The following is a 14,451-nucleotide window of genomic DNA, read 5'->3' as shown; positions in this document are numbered from 1 at the left end:
AGGTAGCAATGTCAGAGAAAAATCTGGTGATTCTTGTGTCACAGAAACCAAAGGAAGAGAAGGTGGAAAGCACTATTGGCAGCAGCCTGATGCTGATGTATCAAGTAAGATGAAGTCTGAGAAGTTGTATTCAGCAACATCGAAGTCATTAGTGACTTCTCAAGGCCTGTTTTGGCAGAGCGAGAAATGGAGGCTTGTTTGAATTTGGTAGCAATATAATGAGTGGGAAATGAATGTTCACTAAATATTCTGGTGTCTCCAGGATGGCTTTTGGGCTCAGAAAATCTTATTAAGAAAATTACTTTTTCTATTAAGTAATAATTGACATACAACATTATGTTAGTTTTATGTGTACAATGATTTGATATTTGTATATATTGCAAAATGATCACCACAGTAAGCCTAGTTAACACCTGTCACTGTACATATTTACAGATTTTTTTTCCTGTGATGAGAGCTTTTAAGATCTACTCTCTTAGCAACGTAAAAGTATGCAATATAGTATTATTAACTATAGTCACTATGCTGTACATTGCATCCCATGACTTACTTTATATCTGGAAGTTTGTACCTTTTGAACCCCTTTACCCATTTCACTCACCCCCACCCCTGACCCCTGGCAACCACCAATCTATTCTCTGTATCTATGAGCTTGTTTTATTTTTTTAAGATTCCACATATAGGGAATGCAAACTGGTGCAACCACTCTGGGAAACAGTATGGAGGTTCCTAAAAAAGGTAAAAATAGAACTACCCTATGACCCAGCAATTGCACTACTAGGTATTTACCCAAAGGATCCAAAAATACTGATCCAAAGGGGCACATGCCCCCTGATGGTTATAGTAGCATTATCAACAATAGCCAAGGTATGGAAAGAGCCCAAATGTCCATTGACTGATGAATGGATCTTTTACCATTCTTCTTCTTCTTCTTCTTACCACACACACACACACAGGAATATTACCCAGCCATCAAAAAGAATGAAATCTTGCCATTTGCAATGATGTGGATGTAGCTACAGTGTATTATGCTAAGTGAAATAAGTCAGTCAGAGAAAGACAAATACCATATGATTTCACTCATATGTGGAATTTAAGAAACAAAACAGATGAACGTAGGGGAAGGGGGAAAAAAGAGAGAGAAGCAAACCATAAGAGACTTTTAACTCTAGAGAACAATCTTAGGGTTGATGGAGGGAGGTAGGCAGGGAATGTGCTAAATGGGTGATGGGTATTAAGGAGGGCACTTGTTGTGTTGAGCACTGGGTGTTATATGTAAGTGGTGAATCACTAAATTCTACTCCTGAAACCAATATTACCCTATATGTTATCTAACTAGAATTTAAATAAAAACTTTAAACAAAAACAAAACAAAACAAAAAGATTCCACATATATGTGAGATCATGCAATATTTCTCCTTCTTTGTCTGACTTATTTAACTTAACATAAACAAGACTATTTTTAAAAATTAATACTTCAATTATTAAAGTTTCAAATCCCCAAGCCTATTTGTCCATTAAGCTTTTAAATTCAGCCTGCAAATCTATGTATATGTATAAGAATATACAAATATAGCAAATATAAGCATTCAATTTTAATGGGGTCTTTGATTAATGTTTGATCCCACTTACAAATTTAATTAAACTACTTAGCATCATATTACAAAGGAGGAAACCGAAGGTCAGAGAGCTTAAGTTACCTGCTTAATATCACAGAGCCCTAGATCTGTCTGATTCCTCTGCCCCATGTTCTTTCCATTAAATTAAACTTTTTCATAATAATGTTGTATATTTTATTTCCCAGGCTCCACCTTCTTTTCTCATGGCTCCACTTGACCCTGTATTCTTTTTTTTTTTTTAAAGATTTTATTTATTTATTTGACAGAGAGACACAGCGAGAGAGGGAACACAGGCAGGGGGAGTGGGAGAGGGAGAAGCAGGCTTCCCACAGAGCAGGGAGCCCGATGCGGGGCTCGATCCCAGGACCCTGGGATCATGACCTGAGCCGAAGGCAGTCGCTTAACCGACTGAGCCACCCAGGCGCCCGAATTTCTTGGCTTTAGTTACTGCTGTGGCTCACACCATATCATCGATGCACAGAGATTTTTGAAAAATCTCCAACCCAGACCAGTAGAAGTTTGTAATAACGCCTTGCCTAGGACAGGACCCTCCTCCCTACCCCCCAGCCACTGTAGCAGTTCTTACCAATACAAACCTAACCCTGAAGTGCTCCCCCCCATGCATCAGGACAGCCCTTTCTCATAATCAGGAACTCCTTGGTTCTGCTCTGCTCATTTCTATGCCTTATATTGGTCACACCCAGAGACGCACACTACTTGTTCAGGCCTATCACACACCAAGGCTCTTACTTTACCCAGTATATATGAGAACAACCCCCAACCTGGCCCTGCTTGGTGCACCCCAGGCCACACAAGGTGAAACCTGCTACTCCCAACTTATTTCAGCAGAAACTTACTACCCATACCCCAGGGTCTTCCTCATTACTTTCAAGCTTATGGTCAGCCATGCTCCAGCCCAGATCCTTCTCACTCCCACAGGTAGAATAGACACTAATATAGTTACCTTGGCCGTGATCAGAATCCTTTTCATTTTTAGAGGACAGCCTGGAATCCACTATGTCCAGGTCAGGGTCCTTTCCAACATATTGGCAGTTACATAGTATGATCTGGAACATTAGAGATGGAAGTGCTTCTAGTCTTTAAAGGCAATTTTATATTCAGCATTACCTATACTGATCTTCTGTACAATACTTCTCTCACTACTTCTTAACACAGGACCCTTCTCTGTAAGCAAGCCTCAATCAGACTCTAATATCCTTAGGCCTATACTCAGTTCCACCATCATTAGAGACCTTCACCTCTATAGGCCTGTGCCCTGCTAAGTCCCACCCGCATCAGGGGCATTCTTCCCCTAATAGGTATATCTAAGAAGTCTACCCATTCCTGGGTCTCTCTATCACACCAACTCTTTTAGTGTTTTTTTTTTTGTAAGCCAGCATCTGCTCAGTTCCTTCCATGACTGGATTGTTCCCTTTTCTATATGCTCCACACTCCTCAGTTCCCTTCCATTATAGGAATTTCACTTTATATATCTACCTGCAGCTTCACACAATAGGCTTGAATTCTAATCTTGTCAGCATGTGTAGATCTCATCTCATTCTCCTTAACTCTTGCACAGTGCAGGATGCCAGGTGTAGAAATCTTTCCTTTACTTGGTATTCATTCTTATAGTCAACAAATACATAATGAGCACTTCCTCTGTGTCAGGCACTCATCTGAGTTCTAGGAGATTAGCAACAAAATGAAAATCCCTGCTCTTGAGGTCCATTCATGTTGTCATAAATGGCAAAATTTCATTCTTTTTTATGGCTGAATAATAGAGATAATATTCTGCTGGGGAAAGCCAATAATGAAGAGATGAAGGTATATTTCAGTGCAATGATCTCCTCCTGCATTCCTCTTGCCCGGTTTGCTGTTATTTTGTTTTCTTTCTCACAGCTAATCTTGACAGTACAGATTGTTCTTCCACCTGACATTTCTACCAGCTATTCCTTACCCACCTCAAGCTTCTGACTCAGATATCTCACTAAAACAACTTTGGGCACCATTAGGGATGATTGTCATGAAAATCTCTTATGATATTTCCCATTACTCATTTCCTTTAAACTCTCTGCCATCTCTTTCACTCTATGAAATTCTCTACACTCTGGCTTTTCTCTTCCTTCCCTGGTTACTTCTCTTTGTTTTTTTCCCTGAATTATCATCTACACCCTCATTAAGAATGATATTCTATATCTTCAGGCCAAAACTTTTTCTCCAACTCCAAGCCCACATATTCAACCATCTGCTATTCATCTCTGCTTGAATGCCCCACAGGCATTTTTAATCCACTAAGAATAAAACAACTCATCACTCAAATGCTGATTCTCTTTGCTTCAATTCCTTATGCCTCCTTGCTGGTGCATAGAGCCAATGTCCTCCCCAACCTTCCCCATACTAGTGTCTACTCCTTGGTCCTACCAACACTAGAAATTTCTTGTCACTTCATTCAGGCCTATCCACATATTTCTGCTTCATTTGGGAAGATTCTTCCTACTGCTTCAAAGTTGATGCCTACATTAGTACACTAGGCCCATTTTGAAACTGATACACTCATCATTCAAAGATAGTCAGAGATAGGAGGAAGATGGAGGCAGAGTAGGAGGACACTAAGCTTGTCTCATCAAATGAATACAACTAGACAACTATCATATCATCTTAAATACCCCAGAAATTGGCCTGAAAACTGACAGAACAAACTCCACAACTAAAGGGAGAGAAAAGGCCAAATCAAAGAAAGAGCAAGAGGCATAAATGGCTTTTCTGACACAGAGAAAAGGAAAAGACTTAGACAAAATGTGAAGACAGAAGAATTTATTCCAAATGAAAGAACAAGATAAGGCCACAACCAGATATCTAAGTGAAACAGATATAAGTAACAATTCTGAGTACCTGGGTGGCTCAGTAGTTAAGCATCTACCTTTGGCTCGGGTCATGATCCCAGAGTCCTAGGATCAAGTCCTGCATCAGGTTCCCTGCTCAGCAGGGAGTCTGCTTCTCCCTCTCCCTCTGCTGCTGATCTCTCTCTCTCTGTCAAATAAGTAAATAAAATCTTAAAAAAAACCACAAAAAACAATCCTGATGGAGAATTTAAAACAACAATGATAAGGATATTCACTGGGTTTAAGAAAAGAATAGAAGATTTCAGTGAGACCCTACCAGAGAGATAAAAGAGTTAAAAAAGAATGAATCAGAGATGAAGAATGCAATAAATGAGATTGGAAACATGCCTAATGCAATGAAACGCAGGATAGAAGGTGAGAAATGAATTAGTGACCTAGAAGACAAGTAATGGAAAGTGATGAAGATGAACAAAAGAGAGAAGGAAGTATTATGGAACACAAGAATAGACATAGGGAACTCAGTGACTCCATCAAATGTAATATTCATATTACATGAGTCCCAGAAGAAGTAGAGAGAGAAAGGGGGACAGAAAATTTATTTGAGGAAATACTAGCTGAAAATTTCCCTAATCTGGGGAAGGAGATTGACATACAGACCCAGAAAGCTCAGAGAACTCTCACCAAAATTAAAAAAAAGCAGGTCAACACCAAGACACATTGTAATTAAATTTGCAAAATACAGTGATAAAGGAAAAATCTTAAAAGCACCAAGAAGAAAGAAGACCTTAACTTACAAGGGAAAACCAATAACACTAGCTGGAGATTTCTCAACATAAACTTGGCAAGGCAGAAGGGAGAGGCATGATATATTCAAAGTGTTGAATGGGAAAAATCTGCAGCCAAGAACACTCTATCCAACAAAGCTATCATTCAGAATAGAAGGAGAGATAAAGAGTTTCCCAAACAAACAAAGAAACCAAGCCCTGCAAGAAATATTAAAGGGGACTCTGAATGGAAAGGAGAGATCAAAAGTGACAAAGGATCAGAGAAAATCCCCAGAAACAAGGACAAAACAAGTAATAAAATGGCAATAAATTCTTTATGTATTGAGAGGAGTTAAGATGGCAGAGGACTAGGGGGACCCTAAGTTTGTCTTGCCCCTCAAACCCAACTAGACAGTTATCAAGTCATTCTGAACACCCAAGAAATCAATCAGAGATCTGAGGAAACAAATGCTGCACATCTACAAGTAGAAAAGAGACCACCCCATTTGGAAGGTAGGAGGTGTGGAGACTTGAATCCGGTGTGATATATCTGAGGATACAGTGAAGGGGAGGGAGCCTGCTTACGGAGGCTACTGCAAAGTATTATGAGCAGTGGAGTGCAAAAATCAGAACTTTTAGAAGTCTGGTACAGTGGGAGATGTGCCTGACTTAAAGATGCTTGGGTAGTAAAGTGGGGCAGAATCCCAGGTGTGACAGCATAGTCTCAGGATCCCTGGGGTTGCAAGAAGAATGGGTGATGCCTGAGTGCAGCAGAGTTCCCAGGCATAGGAACAAGGAACCTGGCTGAGAACAGCAACTCTACATGTGGGCTTTTTGCTCTGTGTTGCCATAAAATGTGAAACACTGCATGGTTGTGTGACTGCTTTCCTGAGAGGGGTTCAGCAAAAGGCAGAAGCATGGGGAGAGCCCCTCCTCCCCTGGGAGGAATAGCATGCGTCCCTGCTACAGGAGTCCCTAAAATTTGGAGTTTTGAAACTCATTCTTTTACCTGCAACAAAAAGGCTCAGACACAAGCAGGGTGAACACAGAGTTCTGACAGAAACTGGGGAGATAAGAGTGATTGATTGCTTGTCTGTGATGGCTCACTGAAGAGTGGAGGGCCTGAATTTTCACCTCCTGGGCTAGAGAGCGGGTTGCAGCCATATTCATCCTGCCCATCAGTACTGAAAGACTTCAAGGAGCAACACAGCGCCACCTAGTGGAGTCCGGAGCCACTTACACTGAGTCCTGCCTCTCAGCACACTGGAGGTGAATTTCCATTAGGGCAAGTCCACCTGTCATTCAGTGCAACAGGCCACTCCCCCAGAAGACCAGCACAAACAAATCACTCTCACCAAGCTCACACTGATCATAGAGAGCTGCAAAACTTCAGCTCTTGGGGAAAACAGTATATCGAATTCTTTGTATTTTTATTCTTTAGTCTTTTAGTATTATTTTTCAGTTATTTTCTTAATTTTTCAATTTTATTTTAATTTTTCAAATTTTTACATACTTCATGTGTGTATATATATACATATATATGTATATATATACATATTTGTTTTCTTTCAATGTACTATATATATATATATTTTTTCCTTTCTTATTTTTGGATCTAGTTTCTTTTAACAAGCAGAACAAAACACACACACCCAGCATCTAGTTTTTTTTTTTTTCTGTAGTTGTTGATATTGCCATTTTAATTTCTTCTTTTCTTTTTTGGACAAAATGATTATATGGAGAAATTCACTCAAAAGAAAAGAAGAGGTAATGCTCACTGCCAGAGATTTATCTCAATATGGATATAAGTAAAATGAGCTAGATATTAAAAGAGAGATTATGAGCACTTGGTGTTATACGCAACTAATGAATAATTGAACACAACACCAAAAATTATATTGGCTAATTGAATTTAAATAAAATATAAAAAAAGAATAAAAAATAAAAAATGAAATATATAAAGATACTACCTGGGCTTTAAAAAGCATAGAAGACACTAGAGAATCCCTTAACATAGAGATAAAGAAATAAAAATCTAGCCATGATGAAATTAAAACTGACATCACCAAGATGCAGTCACAAGTGGAGGTCATAAAAATGAGGGTGAACAAATCAGAAGAACAAATCAGTGAAATAGAAGAAAAATGATTTAAAAAAAGGAAGCTGATAAATAAATGGTGCCAGGAAAATTGGACAGCCACATGCAGAAGAATGAAACTCGACCATTCTCTAACACCATACACAAAGATAAACTCAAAATGGATGAAAGACCTCAATGTGAGACAGGAATCCATCGAAATCCTAGAGGAGAACATAGGCAGTCACCTCTTTGACATCGGCCACAGCAACTTCTTTCAAGATACATCTCCAAAAGCTAGTGAAACAAAAGCAAAAATGAACTTTTGGGACTTCATCAAGATCAAAAGCTTTTGCACAGCCAAGGAAACAGTCAACAAAACAAAGAGGCAACCCACAGAATGGGAGAAGATATTTGCAAATGACACTACAGATAAAGGGCTGGTATCCAAGATCTATAAAGAACTTCTCAAACTCAAGACCCAAAAAACAAATAATCAAGTCAAAAAATGGGCAGAAGACATGAACAGACACTTCTCTGAAGAAGACATACAAATGGCTAACAGACACATACAAAAATGTTCATCATCATTAGCCATCAGGGAAATGCAAATCAAAACCACATTGAGATACCACCTTATGCCAGTTAGAATGGCAAAAATGGACACGGAAAGAAACAACAAATGTTGGAGAGGTTGTGGAGAAAGGGGAACCCTCTTACACTGTTGGTGGGAATGCAAGTTGGTACAGCCACTTTGGAAAACAGTGTGGAGGTGCCTCAAAAAATTAAAAATAGAGCTACCCTATGACCCAGCAATTGCACTCCTGGGTATTTACCCCAAAGACACAGATGTAGTGAAAAGAAGGGCCATATGCACCCAATGTTCATAGTAGCAGTGTCCGCAATAGCCAAACTGGGGAAAGAGCCGAGATGCCCTTCAATAGATGAATGGATAAAGAAGATGTGGTCCATATATACAATGGAATATTACTCAGCCATCAGAAAGGATGAATACCCAATGTTTACATCAACGTGGATGGGACTGGAGGAGATTATCTTAAGTGAAATATGTCAAGCAGAGAAAGTCAATTATCATATGGTTTCACTTATTTGTGGAACATAAGGAATAGCATGGAGGAGAAGGAAGGGAAAAATGAAGTGGGGTGGGGAATCAGAGGGCGAGATGAACCGTGAGAGACTATGGACTCTGAGAAACAAACAGGGTTTTAGGGGGGGTAGGGGGGATGGGTTAGCCCAGTGATGGGTATTAAGGAGGGCACGTACTGCATGGAGCACTGGGTGTTATAGGAAAACAGTGGATCATGGATCACCACATCAAAAACTAATGATGTATTGTATGGTGACTAACATAACAGAATAAAATTAAAAAAAAAAAACAACAATACATAATAATGGTAAATATTGATGTACTTAATATGGGAGCACCCAAATATACAAAATAATAACAAACATAAAGGAACCCATTAATAATAGTACAGTAATAGCAGGGAAATTTAATACCCCACTTTCATCAATGGACTGATCATCTAAACAGAAAATCAGCAAGGAAATAATGGCTTTGAAAGACACTCTGGACCAGATGAGTTTAACAGAAGTATTCCAAACATTCCATCCTAAAACAGCACAATACACATTCTTTTCAAGTGTGCATGAGGCATTCTCCAGAATAGATCCCATATTAGATTACAAATCAGGCCTCAAGAAAAATAAAAAGTTTGAAGTCACACCGTACACCTTTCTGACAATAACACTATGAAACTAGAAGTTAGCCACAAGAGAAAATTTGGAAAGATCACAAATACATGGAGGTAAAAAACATGCTACTAAACAATGAATGGGACAACCAGGAAATCAAAGAAGAAATAAAAAAAAAATACATGGAAACAAATGAAAGTAAAAACACAGTGGTCCAAAAATCTTTGGGAAGAAACAGAAGTGGTCCTAATTGGAAAGTATTTAGCAGTACAGGCCTACCTCAAAAAGCAAGAAAAATCTCAAATAAACAACCCAACCTTACACTTACACGAGCTAGAAAAAGAACAACAAATGAAGCCTAAAACCACAGAAGGAAGGAAATAAAAAAGATCAAAGCAGAAATAAATGATATGAAAGCTAAAAAAAACCCAATAGAGCAATGAAGCCAGGAGCTGGTTCCATGAAAAATATTAATAAAATTCATAAGCCTCCAACCAGACTTATTAAAAAGAAGAGTGAAGTGACCCAAATAAATAAGGTCACAAATGAGAGAGGAAATAACAACTGACACCACAAAAATACAATTATAAGAGAAAAACTGTATGAGAACAAATTGAACAACCTGGAACAAATGGATATATTACTAGAAACATAAATGACCAGAACTGAAAAGAGAAAGAAATAGAAAAACTTGAACAGGTCAATAACCAGCAAAGAAATTGAATCAGCAATCAAGAAACTCCCAACAAACAAAAGTCCAGGCCAGGTGGCTTCACAGGGGAATTATACCAAACATGAAAAGAAGACTTAATACCTATTTTCTTCTCCAACTATTCCAAAAAATAGAAAAGGAAGGAAATCTTCCAAATTCATTCTATGATTTCAGCAATACCCTGCTACCAAAACCAGATAAAAACACCACTGAAAAAGAGACTTACAGGCCATTATCCCTGACAAACATAGATGCAAAAATACTCAATAAAATACTACCAAACCTAATCCAACAGAACATTAAAATAGTCACTTGCTGCAATCAAGAGGGATTTATTCCTGGGCTGCAAGGGTGGTTCAGTATTTGCAAATCAATCAACATGATACACCACATTAAAAAAATGATAAGAATCATGGGTTGCTGGAGGAGAGGTGGGTGGGGGGATGGGGTAAATGGGGGATGGGCATTAAGGAGGGCATTTGATGTAATGAGCACTGGGTGTTATATGCAACTGATGAATCACTGAACTCTACCTCTGAAACTAATACTACACTATATGTTAATTAATTAAATTTAAATTAAAAAATGATCATTCCAACAGATGCGGGAGAAGCATTTGACAAATTAGGGTATCCATTCAATATAAAAACCCTCTGTGGTTCTTGTTAATAATATTGCCAATTGCAATATTACGATCTTTCTTTGAACACTATAGAATTTGTATACAGCATATACTTTACAAATCATTAGTGGACTTTCAAAGATCAGATGAACACAAGCCAACTCAATAGAATAACAAAGATCATTACTTATGGCTAAAATATAGGGCTCAACATTCCCACTTCTGAATTATTTCCTTAAACACCTTTTTTAGCATTGAGTGCAGTGGCCATTTCTTTCCACTAATCTCGGCTTCCAGTGCTTAATAAAAAGTCTAACAAAAAAAAAATGCTCAACAAAGTAGAGGGAACATAACACAATAAAAGCCATATATGAAAAAACCACAGCTAATATCATCCTCGAGGGCAAAAGCTGAGAGCTTTTCCTCTACGGCCAGGAACAAGACAAGGATGTTGACTCTTACCACTTCTATTTAACATAGTACTGGAAAGTCCTAGTCACAGCAATCAGACAACAAAAACAAATACAAGGCATCCAAATCAACGAGGAAGAAGGCAAACACACTATTTGCAGACAATATGATATTCTGTATCGAAAACTCAAGATTCCACCAACAAATTGCTAGAACTGATAAACAAATTCAGTAAGGTCATGGGCATAAAGTCAAAGTACAGAAATCTGTTGCATTTCTATACATCAATAATAAAAGAGCAGAAAAAGAAATTAAGGAATAACATTTACAATTGCACCAAAATCAATGATACCCAGCAATAAAACTAACCAAAGAGGTGAAAGACCTTTGCGCTCAAAACAATAAAACATTGATGAACAAATTGAAAATGACATAGTGAAATGAAGACATTCCATGCTCATGGATTGGGAGATTAAATATTGTTAAAATGTCTATACTACCCAAAGCAAAATACACATTTAATGCAACTCCTATCAAAACACCAAAAGCAGTTTTCATAGAGTTAGAACAAAGAATCTTAAAGTTTGTATGGAATCAAAAAAGACCCCAAATAGCCACGACAACCTTGAAAAAGAAAAGCAAAGCTGAAGGCATCACAATTCCAGAGTAAAGGTTATATTACAAAGCTGTAGTGATCAAACAGTATGGTACTGGCACAAAGATAGATACATAGATCAAAGGAAAGAAGAGACAACCCAGAAATGAACCCACAACTATATGGTCAGCCAGTGTTTGACAAAGCAGGAAAGAATATCCAATGGGAAAAAGACAGTCTCTTCAAAAAATGGTGTTGGGAAAACTGGACAGCTACATGCAAAAGAATGAAAATGGACCACTTTCTTCCACCATACACAAAAATAAATTCAAAATGGAAGAAAGACCTAAATGTGAGATAGGAAACCATCGAAAGCCTTGAGAAGAACACAAGCAGTAACCTCCTTGACATGAGCGATAGCAATTTCTGTCTAGATTTGTCTCCTGGGGCAAGGGAAACAAAAGTAAAATGTAAACTATTGAGACTCCATCAAAATAAAATCTTCTGCCCAGTAAAGGAAACAATCAACAAAACTAAAGGCAACCTATGGAATGGGAAAATTTTCATATGACATATTTGCAAGTGACATATCCAATAAAGAGCTATTATCCACAATATATGAAGAAGTTGTAAAACTCAATGCCCAGAAACCAAATAATCCAATTAAGAAATAGGCAGAAGACATGAATAGACTTTTTTCCAAAGAAGACATTCAGACACTAACAGACACATGAAAAGCTCTTCAATATCAGTGATTATCAGGGAAATGCAAATCAAAACTACAATGACATATCACCTCATATCTGTCAGAATGGCTAAAATCAGCAACACCAGAAAGAACAGGTGTTGGTGAGGATGCAGAGAAAGGAGAACCCTTTTGCACTCTTGGTGGGAATGCAAAATGGTGCAGCCACTCTGGAAAGCACTATGGAGGTTCCTCCAAAAGTTAAAAATAGGACTACCCTATGATCCAGCAATTGTGCTACTAGGTATTTACTTAAAGAATACAAAAATATTAATTCAAAGGTATAGATGCACCCCAATGTTAATAGCTGTAATATCTAAACAATAGCCAAATCATGCAAAGAGCCAAGGGTTCATTGACTGATGAATGGATAAAGAAGAAGTGGTATATATATGAAATGGGATGTTACTCAGCCCTCCAAAGGAATGAAATCTTGCCATTTGCAATGACATGGATAGAGCTAAAGAGTATTGTGTTACGTGAAATAAGTCAGTTAGAGAAAGACAAATACCATATGATTTCACTCTTACATGGAGTTTAAGAGACACAACAAGGGAGAGGAAAAGATGGCAGAGGAGTAGGGGACCCTATTCCAACCACTCCCCAGAATTAGGCTAGATATCTACCACCACAAAATCAGCCTGAGATGTAAGAAGATATATCTGGATCTCTACAAACAGAATATCACAGACAGATGGTTTCCAGGTATGAAGCAGGGAGCCATGATTCCGTGGGCACATATCCGAAGATAAAAGAATGGGGAGGGAGCCGTGAGGATCCTACACCTGTGAGCGACAGCCTCCCATGCTGGGGATGCAGAACAGACTTGCATACTGGTAGTGGTGAGGAAAGGACTTTAGAGCACCCCCTGGACTGAAACCTGGAGCAGCGGGGCCAACCCTGCGAACTGGTGGTAGCTGGCGGTTTTAGAAGCACAAAGGGCAGAGACATGCCCCAGTGCCCTGACCAGGAGGCGAGGACTGGGAGCCCTGCTGAGGGGTGCACAACCCAGGACACTACAGTTTATAGAGCACAGACAGAAACAGAGATAGTGTGCCTGGAGAGCTCACTAAAAAACAGACTGTGATCTCTCTGCTCTGAGGCAGAGGGTTGAAAGCCTCTCTTCTGCTCTGACACTTGGAAGAATGGGAAGAGATGCAGAAAGCCGCCAGAGAAAGCGACCAGAGAACAAAAGCTCCCCAAAACCGGTTTTCGCTGAGCCCAAATGCCCACAAGGGGCAGGGCAACTCTGCCCAAACAGGGTTGCCTGAGTAACAGTGTGGCAGGCCCCTCCCCCAGAAGACACGCTGGGAGAACAAGAGGCCAACAACCCTAAGGTCCCTATAAAACAGGTGCATCTTGCTTGGGTTGTGGACAATAATTTGGATTCTGTACATTCCCTCAACCACCCCTCAACAGAATGACTAGGAGGAGGAACCCCCAAAATAAGAAAGACTCAGAGACTGTGACTTCTGCCACAGATTTACAAATGGATACAGATATAACCAAGATGTCGCAATTGGAATTCAGGGTAGCAGTTGTGAAGACAATAGCTAGAATGGAGAAATCAATTAATGGCAACATAGAGTCTGTAAGGGCAGAAAAGAAAGCTGAACTGGCAGAACTAAAAAATGCTATCAATGAGATCCAATCTAATCTAGATAATCTAACAGCTAGGGTAAGAGAGGCAGAAGAAAGAATTAGTGATCTAGAAGATCAATTGATAGAAAAGAAGGATAAAGTGGAGGCCAGGGAGAAACAACTCAAAATCCATGAAAACAGAATCAGAGAAATAAGTGACACCATGAAACTTTCCAATTTCAGAATTATTGGGATCCCTGAGGGGGTGGAGAGAGAGAGAGGACTAGAAGATGTATTTGAACAAATTGTAGCTGAGAACTTCCCTAATCTGGGGAATGAAACAGACATTCGTGTGCTAGAGGCAGAGAGGACCCTTCCCAAGATCAAGGAAAACAGGCCAGCACCTCGGCATGTAATAGTGAAACTTGCAAATCTTAGAACCAAGGAAACCATCCTAAGGGCAGTTAGGAGGAAGAGATTCCTTGTGTATAGAGGGAGGAACATCAGAATAATGACAGACCTATCCACAGAGACCTGGCAAGCCAGAAAGGCCTGGCAAGACATATTCAGGGTACTAAATGAGAAGAACATGCAGCCAAGAATGCTTTATCCAACAAGGCTATCATTTAGAATGGATGGAGAGATGCAGAGCTTCCAAGACCACCAGAAACTGAAAGAATATGTGACCACTAAGCCAGCCCCACAAGAAATATTAAGGGGAGGTTCTATAAAAGGAGAAAAACCCCAATAGTGATATAGAACAGAA

The sequence above is a fragment of the Neomonachus schauinslandi genome, chromosome X, assembly GCF_002201575.2.
Source record: "Neomonachus schauinslandi chromosome X, ASM220157v2, whole genome shotgun sequence".
Taxonomy (NCBI): domain Eukaryota; kingdom Metazoa; phylum Chordata; class Mammalia; order Carnivora; family Phocidae; genus Neomonachus; species Neomonachus schauinslandi.
Note: the sequence above shows the minus strand (reverse complement) of the source record.